At 42.0% G+C, this 23,454-nt stretch overlaps 1 protein-coding gene across 11 annotated transcripts in view; it reads right to left on the bottom strand.

Annotated features, from left to right (window-relative positions):
* Nucleotides 1–23,454, bottom strand: part of LOC122812836 (protein 4.1-like) — a gene marked incomplete at its 3' end in the record, with an annotated part of 3,376,257 nt that overhangs the window by 3,021,545 nt on the left and 331,258 nt on the right. The window contains 1 exon segment of one of the 11 annotated variants that reach the window (XM_044084890.1): nucleotides 16,778–16,903. 11 annotated transcript variants of the gene reach the window in all.

Raw genomic sequence — 23,454 nt, 5'->3', positions numbered from 1 at the left:
GAAAAGGTAGCCTTCGGGAGGACATTTTGCAAACATTGGTGACCTTAGTAACCTCATCCAACATACTTACAGTCATCATTTACTTACTTTGTGGTAAAGCAGTATCTAAGGAATCACTGCTTGCTTTTTACAATTACACCTAACTCACCCAGGAGCATTTCTAATGCAGTAAGATCAGCATGTTAAAGTTAGATGATGACCCTGAATGAAATAAGCTTACAGTTTGTTGTCTTTATAATTCCTCTTGCAACTTTAAGCAGACTTACTAATGTTACTGATGTCCTCCTGGGGTTGTTGGTTATACTGAAATCATACCCGGTGACATGAACCTTAAGTAGTAGCTATTAGGCTGGGGATACAATGCTTATGCCATATGTCTCTGAGACCAGTATGTCTCACTACCATCTCTCTGCCTGTTCTTCTAAATGAGACTTCTCAATGCACCGATTACTGCAGGCCTGGCTCAAGTCACGGCTAATTCTCAAGGAACAATGTTTTACCAAAGTCATGATCCAGTAGAAAGACTACAATTTTGATGATCAGAAGCTTTTGTATCAGCTTCTTCAAAACAGTCACTTAGCTTGCACTGTTTCTGAATGTATTAGTCCAATATTCTCACTTTTACTTGTGTTAAAGGACTGGCACATTAATATATTGGTCCTTATGCAGAATTTCCTGTGCCATTACTGAAAAGGGTTTAACTGGATCAAAAAATTGTGGCCATCATTAAGCTGACTGCAGTACTCAAAGGACAAGATTACGCAGGTGTGGGCATGTCCACTGCAACTAATCAGCCAGCATTTCATTGTAAAGCATGATTGAAGGTGAACTTTAAGTTACTTTAAAAAACAATCGGGTATCTACTTCATATATTATAGAAGCTCTTTAAAGGTGCAGCAGCTTGTCAGATAACATTTACTAAAAATATTTTGTGTCATATCAATAGAATTTCTTTGGTAGCTACCTGCCAACATAATTCAAATGCAAGGGCCTGCATTTAGTGTGAATTAAGACCAATGTTCCTTTCCTTTGGAAAGGGTGCCACCCCTGGAAATTACCACATTGTTAACACATCCCTAAAAGTAGACCCAGTGGTCAAGAAATCTGGGAAGGCACATTGATATAACCTGACTTTTGACCACAAAGTGTCTACTGTGGTTTGAAAATAAATTATTCTACAATGTTCAACTTATAAATAAGGACATGGCATCTAGGTCCAAAGAGGTTATTGTTCCACTGTACTTTGCTCTCAGACAAACCACAGAGTACAACTCACCCTCTGGCATATACCTGACCAGGTACTTCAGCTTAAGAGACCACAGAGGTTCATTACAAAAACAATATAGTGGGTGAACAACATAGTCCTATGCAGGCCATCTCAAAACCCTATCGTTGCACACTCTCCTACAGACTACTGTGTGGTAATCTAGGCCTAGCCTACAAGGCATCCCCTGATCCCACACTGATGGATTTGCATCAGAAAAACCTGTTCTAAGGGCCTAAATCCTTATCAATGACATTAATAGGACATGTTGAAGGGACAGATGCGTCTCAAAGATTACCAATTCTGTGGAACAGGTTTCCCCCTCTATTAGAAGCAAAGCTCATCTGGAACTATATTCAAACATAACTTGGGCCAATGAATAGGAAATTTCATATTTACCCCTAGTTTGGCAACTGTCCCTGTTGGACAGTGGCAGCCTGTGAATACTGGGTGTGTACAAGTCTCCACTGCATCAGGAAAATTCCTTGGGGGTATTAACATGTCCGCAATATTTTGGTACATTTGGGGTAAGTCTGGCTAGGCTTAAAATGTCTCTTGGGCCAATATCCTATTAACCACCTATAAACATAATAATCATTGATGTAGCAGCTAAAGATAACTTGATTATATCCTACTAGCTTCTCAAAGCTTTAGGGCAACTTCTATAGGATCACAGGAGGTTACTAGGCTAATGGCCCTGGGCCCTTTACAAGCTAGCCAAGAGTTTATCCCCAAAAATGAAACTTCAGTCAGCACCTGTTGCCCATCAATGAGGGACGTGTCCTAACAGCAGGGAGGCTCAAGGAGAGACATACAAAATGAGTGGTTATGGCAGTGCAGCAAAGCCACTTGGCTTATCCAGGGTCTACTACTCAGGATGACAACAGGCTAAAGATGGTGTGGTAATTGTGGTGAGGGAGAGGCTTCTGAAGACAGTGAGGGATGTCATCAGATCTAGTGACAGACTCATGCCAATCAGATTCCAGTGCAATGGGAGAGCAGCATTCATAATCTCAGCCTGTAGCTCACAGCAGGGTTGTGATACTGAGGAAAAGAGTGCATTCAGACAGCAGCCGCAGAACCTACTAGGTAAAGCAGGAAATGTGAATTGGTGTTAATAATAGGCGACTTGAATGCACATATCTTGACAGACAGAAAAGGATATAAGGACTGCCTCAGTCCACATGGGTGAGGAAGAGGAATCAAGGAGGAAAGCCATGCTAGACTTCTGGTTTGTCAAATAGCTTGGTAGAAGCCAACACATGGATCAGAAAGACAGACAGACATAAGATTGCATACTCTTGAGAGTGGCCAACATGCAACTCAGGTAGACCTCCTCCTACTACGGAAAGGGCATTGGGGTGGAATCAGTGATTGCAAAGTCATCCCAAGTGAAACATTCGGCCGACAGCATAAACCACTGGCTGCCAAAATCAGCTGCAAGCAGTGGTCAGAGAATGCTCTAAGATCAGAGACCAGGCTGAAGACCTGAAAGTTGACTGGAGATAAAGCACAACAGTTCAAACAATTACTCAGGGCTCTAGCACCCCAAGAAGAGGAGGAAAAAGGTGGAGTTGAAGAAGAATGATAGCACCTCAAAACAACATGTGTGAGGACTGTAAATTAGATATGTGGCTGAGACAGGTACAGAAATAAGGTGCATAAGGAAAGCTGGTAGTGAAATGCAGAAGTCCATGGAGTCATCAAAAGAAAGGAGTGCAGGAAAAAGTGGGAGATAGAAAAGACAGATCAGGCTAGGAAGGAATGCTGGTTGGCTAACAAAAGGAGATGCAACAGCAACGAACAGGGCATCAGAGGCAATCTACCAGCTTCTGGAATGTGACTCGGTAGGTGGCATAAAAACTATATCAGGTTGCAAGGCAAAGACAAAGATAAAGATAGACACCCTACATAAGGGATGCCAGCAACAACCTGCACACCAGTCCACAGGATATCAAAGGCAGATGCACTTCCAGCAGCTTACAAATGAAGAAAAACCCACAGAAAATGTACTGCACTGACTCAGCCTACGATGAGAGAGGAGAAGAGAAAGAGCTCACCATGAAAGAAGTAAGAACAGCACTGAGGAAAGCAGCAGCAGCCTCATACAAGGTCACAGTAGACATCATAAAGATGCTGGGTAAGACAGGGGAAAATGGCTCCTGAGAGTGCTCATAGCAGTGTGTAGAGAAAGGTGCATCCCAGATTACAGGAGATTAAGCATACTTGTGCCAGTGTACAAGAACAAAGGGGACATCTACAACTGAGGGCAATACAGAGGTATCAAACACCTGTCACTTTGCATGAAAGTTCTGGAAAAGTGATTGATAAATGGATTTGTAGAGTAGTAGAAACTAAGCTGCAAGATGAGCAGTTCGGATTCAGATCAGGATGCATCACAACTGACCCAGTGTTTACAGTGTGGAAAATACTTGAAAAGAAGCCAAAGATGAGGAAACAGACCAACTGGGCATCCTTAGACTTGGAAAACGCATGTGGCAAGGTCCCAAGAAAGCCGATTTGGGCAATCTTGATCAAAGTCCTAGAAAAATTTGAAGAATTAGTGTAAGCTATGTGCAAAGACCCAATGACTCAAGCAAGAACAGTGTTCAGTCTCAAAGAAGGGTTTCCCAGTGGGAGTGGGTATGCATCAGGGTTCGGGCCTGAGCCCACTGCTATTCATACTGGTGATGGACTACATAAGCAAACAGACTGGAGAGGACAGAGCAACAAAGTTGCTATAATGCAGATGATGTGACATTACAGGCAGATTCTAAGCAAGAACTTCAGCAAAACCGAGGGGAATGAAATGCAAAACTGAAGGCACATGGGATGAAACTGAGTACAAATAAGACAGTGGTAATGGCAGCAAATGGAGAAAAATCAGAAGAAGCTGAGAACTGACAGATGGGCAAGATAGTGGAACAGGTTAACAGTTTCATGTATCCGAGAGGGGTGGTTAAGGAAAGGGGAAGTCTCAATTAAGAGGTCAAAGCTAGAATCAGAGGGGGCCGCAGCCAACTGGCATAGAGTGTCAAGTGTAGTACACAAAAGAAGAATGCCAAAGAACCTGAAATATTAAAGGTGTACAAAACAGTGGTGTGACCAGTACTACCATATGGTAATGAAACCTGGGCAGTAAATGCATAACAGATAAGGAAGCTATAGGTGATGGAAATGAAGTGCCTGAGATGGGTGACGGGATGCATACTGTGGGACAAACGAAGAAATGAGGACATAAGAGCAGAAGCCAAAGTAGATACAAGTAGATACAATTGCAGAAAAGATCAAACAGAATGGATTATGGTGGTTTGGGCACATGTGCAGAAAAGCAGAAGACAATCTGGTGAAGATGATTTGGGACAGACAGGAAGAAGGCAAGAGGAAACTAAGGTGTCCAGTAAAGAGATGGATAAATGTAGAGAAGATCTGGAGAGTCAGGCAGGAGTGTCGAAGAAGGCAGGAGTGTGGCACTGAATCGAGAAACATGGCGACAAGTAACACCATACCCCAACCCCATGTAGAAAATGGGAAAAAGGGGTTAATAATAAGGTGCAAAAAGCTTCAAAGCTTTCTTGCCTCAAGAAGGGAGGCTACAGCCTTGAAACACATATGCCAGTAATAAATCAGGGCACCATTTATTTTACTATGGGTTGCGTGAGTCAATGCACACTTCATTTCACTGTGGGGTAAGTCAAGGCAGCATTCATTTCACTGGGATGTATGTCAGGGTATCAATCATTTCTCTGTGTGGTATAAGTCAGAGCACCATGCATTGCCACAAGGCAAAACTATCAGATGCAAAACTTTTACAGGAAGAAAAATAGGTAATAAAATAGCATATATACGTATAAATCCACATCCTGGCAAGACAAATAAAATAGACAAGGGGGATGGCTACCGCACAATCATCTGTTAGAACATCTACTGTTATGGTAAGTTTTATTTACACAACTATACTTTTCACTTCATTCATAATGGTGCATTTTTCACTTTGCTCATAACGGCAACTACTTAGGAAATATTCATGATGAATGCTTTTGCAAACCTCTTGAATATTAAGTCTGCATCAACATCATTAAGGGGTAGTTTAAAGCGAGAGCAGAGACACGTTTTGGATGGGGTTTGCTACTATGCATTCTGAAGGTATTACAACAAAGTCAGGGTTAGTGGCCTAACTTCGTTAAGGATGTTAGGACACCGATTTAAAAACTGTGTGGAAAAAAAGGCTTTCCTTCTAAATAAAAACCTTTAAAGACTACTAGAAGCAGTACTGTCAATGCTTGTGGAAGCAAATTGTATTCAGTGACTGTGGAAGCAAACTGTATTTAAGTCTTCTGTAGAATGTGTGTGCTGGGGCAGGACTTGCTGCTTTTGGTCAGTCATCACAGCCAAACTATCCACTTATGCTGCGTTGATGAGGTAATTAAAAAGGCTGAAACATACATGTCCAAAGCTAGTGGAGTGTATAGTTACATTCAGGCTAATAAAACCAAAGACTTAAAAAGTGAAACAAAAAAAAAAAAAGTCAGACATTCAAGGTGCCATGTAGCTGAAAACACTATGTCCTTAAGGGGTCATTTGCCTATATCCCATGGGCCTTCACATTAAAGGCACAGTGGAAACTCTAGCTTGGCTGAGTTTTTCTTGCAGTTTTTACTAGAACTGGAAGAAGAATTATGAGAAATACCCAGTATGTAAAAATTAATGGAAAAAAAAGGACATTCTCTAACCCCTCTTTATTTATAACTGTTAACCAGGTAAGCCCAATTATGTTATGACCTCCCTGTTCCTGGATAATATACCCTTACGTATGAGGTGGGCCATGTAGAAAACCTTCTGTACAACAGAGGCAAAGTGGTGATCAAAAGTGAGGTTGCTATCAACCTGCGTGCCCAAGACCCTCAAGACTGGCTGCGTGTTTAGTAAGTTATTAATGTGGTAATTAGCAGGGATGCCCTTTTCCCCAAAGGGGATAATGATGCATTTCTTGGCATTCACTTTGAGACCATGCTTCTAGCACCAGTTTGGGTAAGGCCCTCTTGGAGGATGCTCACATCACTACGGAAATTTAAGACCGCACCCAGCTTGCAGTCATCTGCAAATATGGTCAGCCGCAGATCACTGGTTTTGGCTTGCACCTTAGAAAAGTACATCCCAAACAGTAAAGGCCCCAAGACCGATCCTTGGGGTACATCGCTCGTTACAGGTCTACTACTAGAGGTGGCTTCCCCTATTTTGACTGAGTGGGTTCCATCAGTGAACCAGTTAGCTACCCAACTGGTAACATATGGGTTGATGCCTAACTGGGAGAGTTTATCTATTATGCCCAAGTGGGGAATGGTGTTGAAGGCTTTGGCTAGGTCAAGGTAGGCTGTGTACACTGTCTTCCCTTCGTCCATGGCCAAAGTCGTCAACCAAGTTTAACAGGCATGATCTCCCTTTGATAAAACTAAATTTTGCAGGGTCAAGCATCTGGAGGTTGCCAATATTCTTGTTTATAAGGTCCATGATAATGCATTCCATAGCCTTGCAGATCAGGCTAATTAGGCTGATGGGCCTATAAATTATCTAGTTCAGTGGGCGCTCCCCCTTTGTGTAGAGGGATGATAGCGTCTGTCCTCCACTTGGCTGGGACGAAGCTGGTGCTCAGGCTTTGGTTGAATAGGGAGCCTAGTGGAACTGAGAGCTCATGCCAGAGTTCATGTAGGATACAGCCAGGGATGACATAGGGTCCCATGGAGACTGTATTTTTTGCCTTTGAGAGGGCTTAAAGACCTGGTCTCTGGTGATGAGGGGAGGGGGGCAGATGCTGGGGATGACCTGGTTTACTGATGGGGGGGACAGGGGGTTGAAGTTTTCACTGTACTGGTCTGTCAGCCGATTGGGTATATCTACAGAGTTTGTGTATGTGGTGTTACTGACCACCAGTTCAGAGGTGATTTAGGTGTTACCTTTGAGATTGCGGATATATGTGGATGTGGCCAATTTTGACTCAAAATCAGCCTAGGAGGATTTCACCAGTGACCTTACTTGCTTGTTCAGACAAAGGACAGACTGCTTCCAACTTGGGACCTGCTCCTTCGACAGGATTTTTTTCCCTTTCATTAGAGTTTGTTTATTGCTGCTTCGATTACCTGATATAATACTGAACACATCTACGTTTCTGTAAGTACACATATATGAATGTGTTAAAGTTGCAGGAGAATCTCAAATTCAGGCTTTTTTTTTTTTGTTAAAACTCCTGGCATTTAGTAGAGTCGCATTAATATGTTCCAAATTAGAATTTACTAGGTTAGAACATCCATCAGCTGGACTCTGCATGAAAAAGGCACGATGGGGGCAGCAAAGGCTTTAGCCAGAATGTGAAAGCCTTGGTAAAAGAAGTGCAGACCATCCCTGACAAATCAGGAAGGCTCGTCAGCCATCTCATCCCAAGCAGACACACTCCGGATCTTCCTAGACTTACACCAGCTATGCAACCAATTATTAAAGCCAATGATCTTGTTTTTTAACTTCTGCATCCCTCTAGGTAATGGGAAAATACCACTCAAGACCACTTTCCTGACTCAGGCAATTGAATAGCAAGCTCAAACCATATCCTTCTACATGTCCAGTGCCTACAATCATTCACCACCATGTTGACCACTATATACTGCACTTGTCACAATGCAGAGATCCAAGACAGATTCTTACATCCTGGTTCCAGAAAGACAGCTGTCACCCTATTATCCAACCTGGTGAGGGTGATGTCTATATGCATGACAACAGAGTAATCTAATACTAAATCATTACTGTTGGCAGATTTACTACATTGCTCTTCTTAGTGTAATATGTACTGGCTATGGGTGTGAAGGGAGAAGGGTGAAGGTGGCTGTTGATGCTGTGTGAACTAATGTTTGAGGTTTTTTAGCCTTTAGCCTGGAAGTGTTTTGCAGAACAACTGGCCAGGTATTTGCAGCGAGACAGACAGCTGAGAAAAAGTCCAACCAGGCATTCTTAAATTTGGAGAAAGCATATGACAAGGTCCCAAGAAAGGTGATTTGGGCAGTCCTGCAATGGTTCAAAGTTCCAGAAACCTTAATAGCAGTCTAAGTACAAGGACCCAATGACAAGTTTAAGTAGTGTTTGGACTCACAGAGGTGTTGCCAGTGGGAGTGAGTGTGCATTAGGCTTCAAGTCGGAGCCCACTGTTTTTCATACTGGTGATGGACTACAATAGCAAAACAGTCAGAGGGACAGATCAACAATCTGTACTCAGACATTTTGGGACAGAGAGGAAGAAGGCAAGAGGAAACAAGGATATGCAGCAAAGAGATGGATTGGGTAGGAGAAATCCTGCAACAGTCAGGAATGACTGTCGAAGAAGATAGGAAAGTGGCACCGGAAGATAGGAAAGTGGCACCGAATCGTGAGATGGCAACAGCTGATGTGACACCCAGACCTCATGTAGAAAATGGAAGGGGGGGGGGGGGTTGATGCAGAATGCCTAAGCAGTGTTTTCTTAAGAACCTTATTGCAAACTGGTTTAGCGGATTGTAAACCGGTTTAGTGGAAATGCTCTGTGGTTTATGTCATGCTTACCAAATGTGTTCCAAGGTGAGAAACCAGCTCTTCCAAGTAAATAGGTGCCCCTTTCATATACTGAATAACTGTGAAGCAGCAATATGAATTTTTGGTAAACATGTGACAATTACTACATTGACTCAAACTACCTAGTGCTATCTGGCAGGCTACATCAATCATGTCTCTACACAGTCAGAAAATACTTTCTACCTGAAAACAGACATCTTCAAGATCAAAATAAAAATCATCTTACCACTGTACTCTGCCCTTATCAAATCCATCACTGAATACAATTTCTCTTTTGGTTAAGTATAAATCCAAACAAAGCACTCAACTGTAAGGCCCCAATGATTTTTAACGAAGAAAATAACTCTCCCTATACTCAGCAGAATACCCTCTGCTCCACTGGGACCAGAGCCTCACTTTTCAAGCCATGAAAGATCCAGCCCTATTTGATCTCCTATTTCTCCACAAAACCAGTGGATCTACAAATGCTCCAACTAAGGACCGAAACATACCCCGACCGTTAAAACTTGCTGGATGGACAGGTTCCTAACTCAACATATTTCCGACCTATGGAATAAGTTAACACTACAGTTCCAGCAAAGTACTACTTTATCTGCATTTATTGATGATTGGATAGGTAGATAAATTTACACCAGGGTTATCATGTATGACCTTGCTCAATTTGAAGAGTAGGCACTATAAAGTGCTTTTAAAAACTGACAAAACCTGAGGATTCTACTCAATGGTGTACAATCCCAGTGCAGGGAGGGTAACCAGGACTGCAACAGTGAATACACTTGAACATCTACATTTATGGTTAAGTGTACACAACTGTACTATGTTCTTTGTGTTTCACTGTTGCAATCATCACATTTGGGTTGATTCCCAAAGCTAAGGAAGGGACGAGGAAGTTAAAGAGCATTAGGGCCAGCTATTAAGCCCTGCAAGACTGTAGTGGCAAATCCAGCTCTGGATTTAGAAAAGATAGGCATGTGGCAATGCTTGGTGAAGGTATGTATAGAGCTCCAGATAGCAGCTTCTAGGATGTCCCTGGTAGGGACTCCTCTGAGAAATGCCGCAGAGGTAGATGCAGCCCTGGTGGAATGTGATCTTATCCCCTTGTGGGGTAGGTTTTCCATGGTGCTTGTAGCAGAAATGAATGCAATGGGCTATCCATTTGGAAAAGTTTCGCTTTGAAATGGCCTTCCCCTCTGCCCCTGCAGCAAAGCCAACTAGCACCTGTTCAGATTTTCTGAGAGGCTTAGTCCTGTCCAAACAGAATCTAAGTTGTCTGTGCACATCTAGAGAGTGCAGTATTCGTTCCTCTTTGTTTTGTGGATTAGGGAAAAAAGTAGGCAAAATGAATGGACTGATTTAGGGCCACACTAGAAACCACCTTGGGCATAAAGGAAGGATTAGTCCTGAGAGAAACTCTGTCCGCATGGAAGGGTTCCACTGCCATGACGGCCTGTAATTCGGACACTCTTCCTGCTGAAGTGATGGCTAGAAGGAAGGCTGTTTTCCAAGAAAGGGATTTCAACTCTGCTGTTGCATCTGGCTCAAAGGGGGGGTGGGGGGGTGGGGTGAGCTTTTCTAATACAAAGTTAAGGTCCCAGGCTGGAGTCTGAGATCTCCTGAGGGGGTCTTGCGTATCTGGCCCCTCTAAGGAATTGTTTTAGCAAGGGGAGAGAGAAGAGGGGTGGCTCAGTAATTTAATGTGCTGAAATGGCAGAGACATGAATTTTAATTGATGAGAAGGATAGACCCTTGTGGAGCATTTCTGTTAAGTAGTCTAGAATATGAGGTAAGCTGGGCACCGTTGTGCCCATCCCCTGAGCCTGGCTCCAGGAACAGTATCTTTTGCACTTTTCAGCATAGGATTTTCTAGTACTAGGCCTCCTTGTCTCCAGAATGACATCCAGCACCTGCTTACTGAGGGATGCTAGAGGAGAGCTCAAGGAATTAGCCAGGCTGCAAGGTTCAGGGTTTGAAGCTGAGGGTGCAGAATCTGGCCCACCTACTGGGACAGATAGCAAGGGGTCTGAGGCAGGTGCCATGGTTGTAGCAGTGTGATACTGTGCAAAAGGGGGTACCAGTGCTGGCGTGGCCAGTCTGGTGCAATCAGTATTGTCCTTGGCTTGTCCTGTTTGATCTTTAGTAGAACCTTCGAGAGGAGAGGCAGAGGGGGAAAGGCATAAACCAAGAGGCTTTCCCAGGTAAAGGACAGGGCCATCCACTTTCCAAGCTTGACTGTGGGGAGTTCTTGTGCAGAATTTGTTCAACTGGTAGTTCTGAGGGGAGGTAAACAGGTCCACCTCTGGAGTCCCCCATTTGTTCCTCAAGAGGTTGAATATTTTGGGTTCTAGTTTCCATTCGTGTGGGTCCATGAGATTTTTGCTTATATCATCAGCCAGTGAATTTAGTTTGCCTGGCAGGAATTGTGCTTGTAGGTGTACTTGGTAGCTCCAGGCTGTATTCCACAGAGCCATGGCTAGTCTGCAGAGAGGGTATGAGTGGGTTCCCCCCTGCTTGTTTATGTACCACATAACTGTGGTGTTGTCTGTCTTTACCAATAGTTGTCCTGGAAGAATACGGTCTTTGAAGGCTGTCGGAGCATTCTGTACAGCTAACATTTCTTTCTGATGGATATGCAGGTGCATCTGTCTCTGGTTCCAATTGCCCTGAATGCACTGCCATGTGAACCCCCCAAGCATAGTCTGATGCGTTTGTTAGGGTTTGGGTAGCAAGGGGTAGAGTGAAAGGGAGTCCATTGTTGGGGTAGCAGGCCTCTGCCCACCAAAGGAACTTTGTCTTTATACAAGGAATGATAGAAATCATTGTTTCCAGATCCTGAGAATGTTGACACCATAGGCTTTTTAGATACCATTGGAGTTTTTTCATATGCAGTCTTGCATATGGAATTAGTACAATGCAAGAGGCCATGAACCCCAGAGCTTGCAGTATTTTTCTTGCAGATAGCTGGGGTTTTATGGCCAACAGTCTGAAGTAGGTTGTCAAATAAACTTGTTTCTCTGGAGTGAGGAATGCCACCTGGGAAATTGTGTTCAAGCTTGCTCCCAGGAATACAATCTGTTTGCAGGGTACTAGGTGAGATTTCTTTTTGTTCTTGGTGTACCCCAGTGAGGTTAGAAGTTTTACGAATGCCAGGTGTTGTAATAGCAAGTCCTGGCTTTCTGCCTGAATCAGACAATCTTCCAAGTATGAGGAAATTTGAATATTTCTCTACCTGCAAATTGCAATGGCTGGAGCTAGACACTTTGTGAACACCCTGGGCGCAGTAGATAAGCCAAAGGGAAGTGCAGAGAACTGAAAGTGCATGGAGCCCGCCCTGAAACGTAGGTATTGTCTGCAGGATCCTCTTATTGGAATGTGCAGGTAAGCTTCCTTTAAGTCGAAGGTTGCCAGCCAGACATCCTTGGCTAGTATAGGAAGAAGCTGTTGAGTTAGCATTTTGAATTTTGGAACCACCAGAAAGGCGTTGAGAATAGAGAGGTTCAGGCTAGGACGCCAGGAGTTGTCTTTTCTGGGTACCAGAAAAAGTCTTTAATAAAAACCTTGTCTCCTTTGTTCTGCTGGGACAGGCTAAATAGCTCTGATACTGAGAAGAGAAAACCTGCTGTTGGGCCTCCACCCACTGATTTGGGGGTAGATCTGGCCAACCATTTGGGGTTGGTAGTGTGTGGAAGTAGAATCTGTATCCTTGGGAAACTATGTTCAAAACCCATTTGTCCTGGGTAATGAGTTTTTTGCATGCAGGGCGAGCTTTCCTCCTAAGGGAGCATGTAATTAAGCAGGGCTTGGAAGGGTTAAGGATAAGTCATTGTGCCATTTTTCCATAAGGGGGTGGCTTACTACTCCCTGTTTTGGAAGTGGGAGCCCCCCACTGCTTAGATCTGTGTATAGCCTGAGACTGTAGCCTAGGTGGTCTGCTGTTCCTGGGTTTGGACTGAGAAGTCCTGGAAGGGACTGGAAAGGACCAGTTGAAGGCCAATGTCTACTGAATCTGGGAGGCTGTACTTGTAGGAAATAAACAGTTTGCATAGATTTAGCTTTTTCCTCCATCCTTTTGAGGACATCTGCTTTGTTGCCAAAAAGGCAGTCTTTGTTTAAGGGAGCATCCAGTAATTTAGCTTTAACATCATGTGGCAAGTTTTGTTTCTTAAGCCAAGCATGCCTTCTAAGTACAGACCCACTGACAGCAGCTCTGCAAGATGCTTCTAAAAGCGTCAAAACCACACTGCAAAGTATGTTTACCAACTTGTTCAGCAGAATGCATTAAATCTTGCAATTCTGTGTGTTCAGCACAGTCAGCAATCTACATAATTTTCTGTTTAAGTAGTCCCATAATATGCTGCTGATACTTTAGCATATGAAACTGACAATTTAAAGCCTAATGACCAAAGTAGAAGTGTATACCTTCTTAGTCCATCTGTCTAAGGCTCTAGAATCTCTATCAGAAGGGGTAGGACTTTTTGGCAGCAGTAGCCTTAATGCCTTTTGGTCCTTGGGAAATGGTCTCTGGATCTGCAGAAGGATTCTTGAAGAGGAACTTGAGAGTCAGGTACCCTGTAGAACCTGTCAGGCTTTCTGGAAGCTGGAGGCAAAGTGTCTGAGGTAAGGCTAGATTCCAAGAAAGCATCATCTACAATGTCCACAGAAGGGATAGCTAAAGGGCTGTGTTGAGGCAGGAGTAAGAATTCCCTAAGTCTATTTTTGGACTCTGAGTAATCCTGGCTTTCCCAGTGGAAATGCTCCCTAAGAGTATGCAAGGTTTCACCGAAAGAAAAATCTTTTGGAGGTGAAGCAGAGTGAATGGAATCCTCTGCATCAGACTCGTCATAAGTAGATAAGGGCAAATCCTGGCCTTGGCCTGAGGAATTCAGAACTTCTGGATGGAAACTATGTTGGTTTAATATGAATGTCTGTAGGCCTTAATACACCCTCAGAAGCTGGTGCCTGCACAGCGGCTCAGGACCCATCCAAGGTAGAGACATCCGCAGGTTCCATAGTCGAAGAAGCATCTTGCGGCATACCGGACTCCGAATGGGTCTCAGTAGAGGCCTGCGAATCTGAAGTAGCAGGTTTTGGGGCTGCAAAATCCACTCACTGAGTACCGACGGACTGGCAACTAGCTTAACGGAAGTGTTATTGGCAGTTTTGGACCTATGCTGTCTGTCTCTGTCTTTATCCTTACGGTTTTTTCGGAAGATCGGTAGTCGGATGGCTTAACGAAGCCATTTTGGAGTAGGTAGAGTACGAAAGTAATTGGCTGCAAAAATGGCCCGACGACAAATAGTTCGGGCATTGAACAAGGCACAAAACCGACAGCGAGGGACATCGTGGTCTAGGCCTAAACAAGGGATGCAGTAAGAATGAAAATCTCTACGAGGTATTTGCTTTCCACAGGTAAGACAATTGTTAACTTTTACTGACATCGGCTGGAGCAAGAAAAAGGATCCCCAATGGGGTACTTATCTTTTTTGAAGACTTCAGATCTGAAACTCGAAAACAAAAATTTCAGGAGATGGCCGACTGGCACTTGCGAACTGCTTCGGGCACCGCACGGCAAGAAAGACTGATGTAATGGCATCGGCTGCATATTTTATACCCCTGACGACCTGACGTCAGGGAAGAAGCGACAGCATCAGACGCAGAAATCTGAAGACTCTGGTATTCAGGCTGGCTGAGGGCTACCTGCAGGCAGATACCCCAAATGTGATGACTGCAACAGTGAAACACGAAGAACATCAGGTTTGATGAACAATGCAGCCTATGCAGGATGAAATTAGATATGGCAAAGTTGGAACACCAAACAAATGGAAGGCAGCTTACATTTTACATAAAAAATTGCAAAGCAATGCACTCTGATGAGAAAAATGTGGAAGTAAGCAATGTATGCAGTAGGAAAAACAAAGCTGGAAAGAGACCTTCCATTAAAGTGTATTAAGTAGTTAAGGGGTTCAGCACATGTAAGACTACAGGAAAGGATAGTCAGGATAACATGGAGCTAAAGAGTAGTAGTAGTCTGCAGGACAAAACCAAAAATCTGTTTCCCTCTGCACCAGCAGTTGGTGAAACCCCATCTGTCCAAAACAGGCCAACTAAACTGGTGTGTCAGAAACCATATGAAGGCACACTTAATACCCTTGAGGAAACGCAAAGAATGGGGGATGACAAAGGCCTATTCATCTTTACTTATTTTTATTTATTTATTTAACATGTGTTAATTGGGAAAGTCTGACTTGGAATGAAGCCAATTTTTAGCGGAGGCCCAGGGAGAAATGCTCCAGACACATGTCTTTGATATATATATATTTTTTAAATTGAACTCTGAGTGTTTTATGTAAAATACGGTAATGTACACTACCTAATGCTGTGAAAATAGGTCTCGATACTATCTGTGCAGTGATATAAAATAAAAAATCATGGACAATTTGGCTAATCATGACATTTTCACATACATCTTGACAGAGTTGAGGCCACTATCATACTACAGGAAAAAATGTGGTGGTACAATTAAAAAGGCTTGGGGGGGGGGGGGGGTCAGACAAACCAGGAGGAATTATTTATTTCACATTGATGGTGAATGCAAAAACCCACTTTCCTAAAGGGAATCTCAAGCAGTAAAACTTCCAGAATGCATAGAACACAAGGTTGTAGGAGACTAACATTAAAAGCAGCAAGCAACACAACAGCCTAAACAGCTTTTACAAGGTTGCAGCATATGCTTCTGAGTAAAAACTAACTGCACTACAAGGTGCAAAGTTGGGCATGTGTATCTGGTGGCAGTGGTACAAGAAAGTAGGAAGAAGGCATGCCTACTACATCATTACTGATGACACTCACCCATGAGCAATTATTGCTGTGCTATGAACCTTTTTTCGTTACTGAAAGCTCAAGATTTAGAATTTTAAGACAGGAAACAAAATGCACTCTACATAGCCCCCCGTTACATACCCCACACCAGTTTTCATTGTTTTAACACCATCTAATTACATCAGTCCAATCTGACATTTTTAAGGCTTAATAACCTTGAAGATGCACAAATTGCTAAGGTGGGGAACATCTGATCATACTTAAAACTGCAAAAAGAATGTGTGGAGTGCAAAAGTTACCCTGACATCTTCCCTTTATGACAGTTCTTTCCACTGTTATTCTGACCCCAAATGCCATGTTATGTTGTATCCGTTCACATCCTGTTTGTTTATGATTACTTCATTAGAAACCCACATGTGGACACTCAGCTGAAAGGAAACAGACTTGAACCCATCTTTCAACCAGAGTCATTTTTGATGCACAGCTATTCAACAGCCCTCCTCTGTTCAATGCACCTTCTTTTTCCTCTCAGGATATTAAGTGCTAAACATAAGACTCACTCGATCAAGCTTTTCTCTTCTGACACGATCTCTGCTAAAGCTATTTCTGCTCATAACAGGAAATAAATTAGAAACCCCCCCCAAAATATGTTAATACAAGCTCACATTCATAAAAGCATTCCCAAAAGGTGCGTCAAAGTTTATCCTAACGGCAAAATAAATGCACCACGTAATTAACTTTTGTTGACTATGCAATCTGAGCAAATACAAGACAGCAATATTGAGGTTTTCTGCAGCAACTATATTAATACACAAACAATATAACAAGGCTAAATAAAATAACCAGGATTCAGTAAGACCTGTGCTTTTAACTGATGAGTTTTAAGCACCAGAGACAAACATATACAACACTGTTTTTCATAGCTAGCATCACCAACAAGACTTGAAAATGAAAACACTACTTCTACTGATGGCCTTTCCCTCTGTGACGAAAAGTAATTGCAACATAATGTTGCTCCACTTGGTCTGAAGTAGTAAGGTAGACAGACAATTTATAGTTTCGACAGTTATAAAAATCCACACAGATAAATGTAACATGGCTGACCTTTTTAACCTGCCAAGATTTCTTTCCAGACTTGAATCCAGGTGGTCATAGAAGAAAAATTCCTTGGTTATACCATTAAACAAGCAGTTATCACAGAACAGAAAACAAAACCAGCACAGACTCAAAAGTATCACACCCACAAAGCTGACTGACCCAAGGCAAAAAGAACAGCCAGCTCAGTTGTGCCCCTCCCTCCTTCGCTAACCACTGTAAACAGCTGTCAGAGTTCCGTTACTTCAGGGAGTTCCCTTCCCTCACATCACTATGTACTGCAATCACCACACTCACAGGCGTGAGCACATGCATGCTACATACATACTCACGTGGTTTGCCTTCCCACAACCCTCAGTCAACAGAATTAACTTAAGAACAAAGCCATCCACCACAGGCTCTTTTCTAATACTATACACTATACTGCAACAATTCTATACAAACAATATTTCAGTAATGTCAGCTCTGATGCAATTTTATTTTTTTTTTTTCAGAGCAGCAGTCTACTGCTATATCAGCTACTTTCAGTGGTATCTAAAGCAAAGCACATTAAAACTAAGCAAAACAAAATCTTGTTGGTGTGTACTTGCTAAATTTCAGTTTTTTTTATGTGCCTCAAGTAAAGTGATGGAATTAACGCACATTTTGCATGTTGCGATTTTGTTATTAATACAACTGCATCAGACTTTGCATAGGAAGGAGGACAGTTTGATGCATGAAAGAGAAAAATATGCGTTTGGTGAGGACTGATACTTTATTGATAAACTTATCTGTACAGCAGACATTTATGCAGGTTGGGTAGCCCTGAGTAACACTGGCATACTGCCTTAAACATGTAAAAATTAATAACCCACCCAGACAGCCTGTTTTTTGCAAAATCAGCAAATGACAGCACTAGATGCAGCTTGATATCACAAACATCACAATGTTTTCCAGTGGCAAGATCAGCACATACAGTGGACCAAACTATATGTACAGACATGCTTCCAAGTGCAAATCCATATTCTCTAGCCACATTTTTAAAGTTAACACACACTGCATCCTGTCAATTTTATCACATATGCAAAAACCTGCAACACATCAGAATAATTTTAAAACACTGCTGGTGTGAGACAGAGGACTGAAAGAAAAGAAACAGCTCAACTTAGAACAAAGGCCTGATATGCTTAACAGGCAAAAGAGATAAACTATCATAGCAAAAAAAAAATCATCTATGTCGGTCGGGGGATCCTTTCTTAATATATCCTTACAGCTAAGGTTCACCACTCTGCCAATCATAATTTGGCACTTTTCTAAGATGATGCCACACTTTAGGCAGGGGCAGCTCGTGCTATTCGACTGCAGGAATGCAGCCCCCCCCAGCTATAAAATGAAAAGAACAGAAAACTACAGCTGTAAAATGAAAAGTCCCGGAACTCCTATTCACTACAGCTGTAAAATGAAACTGGAACTCCTATCCGGACTGAAATCTAACCAGTCCGGATTACAAAAAGAAGGTGTCAGTGTAGATGCCCAGAAGTCTATGTAGTTACAAACTGCATAGACTGGATGGAGAATGGACTGCAAGGTCTGCAGTCTAGATAGCAACTGATTGGCTCCCGGCTTGTATCTGACGCATTCTCTGACCTGGGCTTTTTGTTTGTCTCAGCACAACTACTGCTGCTGTAATCACAGGACTCAGACCTGCAAGGGTAAACTGATGTTTTTTCTCGCTGCAAGCATGCTCGCAATCTCAGGACTTCGTTTTTTCAGACCCAGTGTGCTGCTGGGGAAGAGGTAAGCACCTGCAAGGGGGAACTGATGTTTTTTCCTGCTGTACGCATGCTCGTAATCTCGGGACTTTGTTTTTTTCAAACCCGGTGTGCTGCATGGTTGAACTGATTGTGTGTGCGCTGCAAGGTTGAACTGATTGTGTGTGTGTGTGGTGGCGGCTAGAGTTATTCAGGCTCAAACCCTGTAACTTGGATACAGGTAGCAAGAGCCTGAATTCCCTACCAACCACCATTGCAGATTTTTGCCTCAGATTTATGTTCTGAATCTGTTCTGTTCATCATACAATCTGTGGTTTACTGGAGTGACAGGTATTTGAATTTCAGGCTTCATATTCTTCAGAAAATACATGGTAACACTACACAAACCCTTTTATTCTAGCAATTTTCTAAGTTTATAAGATCAATATTTGAAAGTTGCCCCTATTTTTAGGGCTGTATTCCCCCATTACTGGCTCTGTCCAGGTTTTTTTGGGCTAAGAGATTGAGAGCTATGGTGAGAACTGAATTCACTGAATATGTTTAGGGGCTGTACTCCCCCATTACTGGCTTTGTCCAGGTTTTTTGTGCTAAGAGGTTGACAGCTTTGGAGGCGAAGACCTTAACCACTAAGCCATCTGGTCTTCCTCCGCTCTGAGCCCACTGCTGTTCATACTGGTAATGGACTACATCAGCAAACAGGTTGGAAGGGTCAGAGCAACAAAGCTGCTGTATGCATATGATGTGACAGTACATGCAGACTCTGAGCTAGAACTTCAGCAAAGGATAGGAGAATGAAATGCAAATCTGAAGGCACATGGGATGAAACTAAGCACAGATAAGACAGTGGTAATGGCAGCAGATTGGGGAAATCAGAAGAAGCTGAGAATAGAGATAGATGGGAAGATAGTGGAACAGGTAAACAGCTTCAAGTATCTGGGAGGGGTGGTTGAGGAGAAGAGTAGTCTGAATGAAGAGGTCAAAGCTAGAATCAGAGGGGCTGCAGCCAATTGGAATAGAGTATCAGGTGTAGTCTATGACAGAAGAATGCCAAAGAAGCTGAAAAGTAAGGTGTACAAGACAGTGGTGCGACCAATACTACTGTATGGTACAGAAACCTGGGCAGTAAAGGCAGAACAGTTGAAGAAGCTAGAGGTGATGGAAATGAAGTGCCTGAGAAAGGTGGTAGGATGCACACTGCGGGACAGGCGAAGAAATGAGGACATAAGAGCAGAAGCCAAAGTAGCTCCAATTGCTGAAAAGATCAAAGAGAACAGATTACGATGGTATGGGCACATGTGTAGAAAAGCAGAAGACAATCTGGTGAGGGAGATTTGGGACAAACAGGAAGAAGGTAAGAGGAAGCGAGGGCGTCCAGCAAAGAGGTGGATGGATTGTGTGAAAGAAGATCTGCGACAGTTAGGCATGAGTGTTGAAGAAGGCAGGAGAGTGGCACTGAATCGAGAGAGTTGGCGACAGTTAATACGATACCCCAACCCCATGTAAATGGGAAAAAGGGGGATGATGATGATGATGATGAGGTTGACAGCTATGGTGAGAACTGAGGTCACTAAATGATAGCCATTTAAGTTTCAGTCTTCATGTCTTTCAAGAAACAGTGGTATGTTGCCCTGACTGTAATGCACAGGCTCTAGGTTCAACACTTGGCAGTGAAATGCATGGTGGTAACATAACATTTTATTCAAGCAACTTTCCAAGATTATACAAGTAATGTTTAACAAGTGTCTGGTTTTTAGGTTTTTAGGCTTTTGTCTCCCCCCCCCCCCCCCAGTAAATGTTGGCTTTTTCCAGATTTCTTGTGCTGCAAAGTTGAGAGATACAGTTGAGTGTCAAGTGGATTTTAGAATGAGCTGAGAAGCTTCAGGGGAAAAGAAGTTTAGTGCTGCTTATGCAGAGTCTGCCTGCATTAATAGCATAACAGTTTGAATACTTGCTTTTGATGGAGAAGGCTGTGGGTTCTACTGCCACAATATTTAGATGCATTGCTGATTCTGTAATGAGTTGTACTTTTAAAGGGGGTGGATACTGCAGTCCTGAGAATGTCCTCTTTGGTAGAGATACCTAGTAACTATGAACCTGTTTATCAGTTTGCAATCCATTCTCTATTGCAATATTACTAGCTTAGCATTTTTTTAATGTAACATAGGCAATTTATTCCTCAAGGGCAACAGGCACTTTATTTGTAGATGAAGCAATGAAATATAAAGTTTTCTACACGCAGCAACCTCTTCATTAGTTACAGATCTCTTTAATGTGGAATTATTTAGATGACTTTTACTTCCGCAGAGATTCTGCATACTTACTGATACTGGTGGATTGTAGAAGTTTGAGTAGACTTTTATGATGGAAATGTTCTGAATTGGGCAATTTTTTCATTACTGGTACATGCATTTTGTTTCACTGTTTACTGGAAAAATGTTCAAAACAATAAATTTAAAACACCCTTTAACAACTGTATTGTATTGTATTATACAAGGAATATAATTTAATACAAATCAGGAAGGTGTTTATTGATTACCTGATCAGGTCAGGTACACCCCCTCCCAGTTCTTGGTTGGATGTGTTTGATTAGTAATCAGTTAAATCAACTGCCTACAAGCACAAACTTTTTTGTTACTGAACATTTTCAGAGTCTGAATGCTACTGAAATTGATGAAGACAGATTGAAGCAATCACTTCTCTTAGATATTTGTTTCTTGTTTTTTTGTTTTTTTTTTTTTTTTTGGGGGGGGGGGGTACTTACTGTCCCATACCTAGGGAGCCAAGTCCATCATGTAGGATTTCTGCCACAAAATTCTCCCGGCTTAACTATACCTCTCAACTGTCTAAAGTTTTGAAGAATGAATAGATTTTTGCTTCTTATTTTTGATTTGTTCCTCAAAATTTGTGGTTTTCTGGCAAATCATTTAGGAATGAAGTCACTTAATGACAGACATTGAGTTTCAGACTTCATACCCTTCAGAAAAATGCATGCTAAAGCAAGACCTGTTATTCTACCATCTAGGTTTATACAAGAGCAATTTTTTGTATTCCTTGTTTGTTCCCCCAATATACTTGGCCTTGTCCAGCGTTTCTGCATTAACAGGTTGAAAGGTATGCGCAAATAAATCACTTTATAGAGTTAGGTATATTCAAACCTCTCAACTGTCCCCGATTTTGGCTCAAATTGTTGCTCTCTCCAATAATCCCTCCGCAAAATGGCAATGTTGGAAGAAACGTGGAGGGTTTACAATTAATAAATAATTGCAATGATCAGTTACAGATTACTTTTATTTTAGAAATGCATGTAGATTCTTATTTTGTCAGCTGCTCAACTTAACAGTACTAATATTAAAAAAGTGTCCTTTTTTTGACAGGTTCCCAACTGTATTGTGTGGATATTTTACATTTTTGCATCACATTTTTTTGGTAGGTTTTTCAAAAAAATGAGGTTTTCTAGCAAATTAGTGGCAAATCATTAAAGACTGAAGTTAGAAAATAATAAAAGACATTTGAGTTTCAGATTTCATACCCTTCGGAAAATTCAAACTAATGCAAGACCTACTATTGTATTATCTTTCTAAGTTTTTAAGAGCAATATTTAAAAATTGTCCTTATTTTCGGTCCTTTGTCCCACTTCTATTTATGGCTTTTTCGAGATTTCTTGGTCTGAGGTTGAGAGGTATGACAAATAGGTCTGGGCCAACACCATCAGCCAGAGACATTTCAAATTGTGACATACTTGTTGTACCCCACTCCTCCATGTAGTGACTCTGGATGTGTCCAAGCAAGGCAAGGAGCAGTTATGCAGTGTAAGTGTGCAAAGTATCCCCCCATCTAAAGTAGACAAAGTAGTACCGTGGCATTTCATCTACACTTGACTTAGCAGAATGTTCTGGTTTTCTGTCATTTTTATACTGTTGACTTATGCTTACTATTCAGAAAATGCATGTTCTTGCAGTGCATGTTGCTCTGTGTTTAGGTAGCAATGCTTTAATGACCATCAGGTAAACTTGTCTGAGATTGTAAGATGCAAGTAAGCTTTTAATAAGCATACTGTTAAAGAATTATCAGCATTGAAAGCCTTTTTGTTGTTGCCATGCAGATATTTACATAGCTAGCTAACGTATAAGCCTTAGGTATTGAAACGCATATGACAGTATTTGTAATAAAGGACAGGATTAAAGTATTTTCAGAAGCTCATTACATTTGTTAGAGACTTGCAGTCATCTTTGCAGGCTTTACCCGTAAACTAAACAGAATGCTAATCTATTATGTGTGGACCATAAGCTGTGCAGTAACCCTTTAAGCAATTTATCTTGAGCTTGTTTCTTGTTTGCTGTTCATTTTTGATCATGTTTTCCCCATGAAACAAGTAGATAGTGGTTGTCATGCAGCACCGCAGCAAGTCTTTTTTGGATAAGCAACATTTTTACAAGTGGGGGTAATCGGTATCACAGAGATTCTTACTTTCAGCATGTTATTTGGTACTTTTATAAAGCTGAATATAAATTGTAATTAGAAATGCAGTGCAAGGAGAAGTGGTTTGAGATGAGTGTTGCTTGTTTTTTTATACTTTATTTTGACTGGCATTCTAGTAACGTATTTAAAAAAGTAATTTATTTTTTCATGCCTCACAACCTTTTTTTTCCATCTAGATATTAAGTAAACCGTCATGTAGCCAATGCATTGAAATATTTTTTTTCTTCTCCACTTCATTTTGTCTTGATTGTACTCTCAATGACGGTTTGGCACCCAGGGCAGTGTCATCATCTTCTTTCGGCTGTTACTGTTAGGGGTCACCACAGTGGATCACCTGTTTCCATTTCTTCCTGTCCTCTGCATCTTGCTCTGTCACACCAACCATCTGCATGTCCTCTCTCACGACATCCATAAACCTCATCTTAGGCCTTCCTCTCTTTTCCTTCTTTTTCCTTT

This window comes from Protopterus annectens, chromosome 1.part1, assembly GCF_019279795.1.
Source record: "Protopterus annectens isolate FY-2018-M chromosome 1.part1, PAN1.0, whole genome shotgun sequence".
Lineage (NCBI taxonomy): Eukaryota > Metazoa > Chordata > Ceratodontiformes > Protopteridae > Protopterus > Protopterus annectens.
Note: the sequence above shows the minus strand (reverse complement) of the source record. Positions and strands in the feature narration are given on the sequence as shown.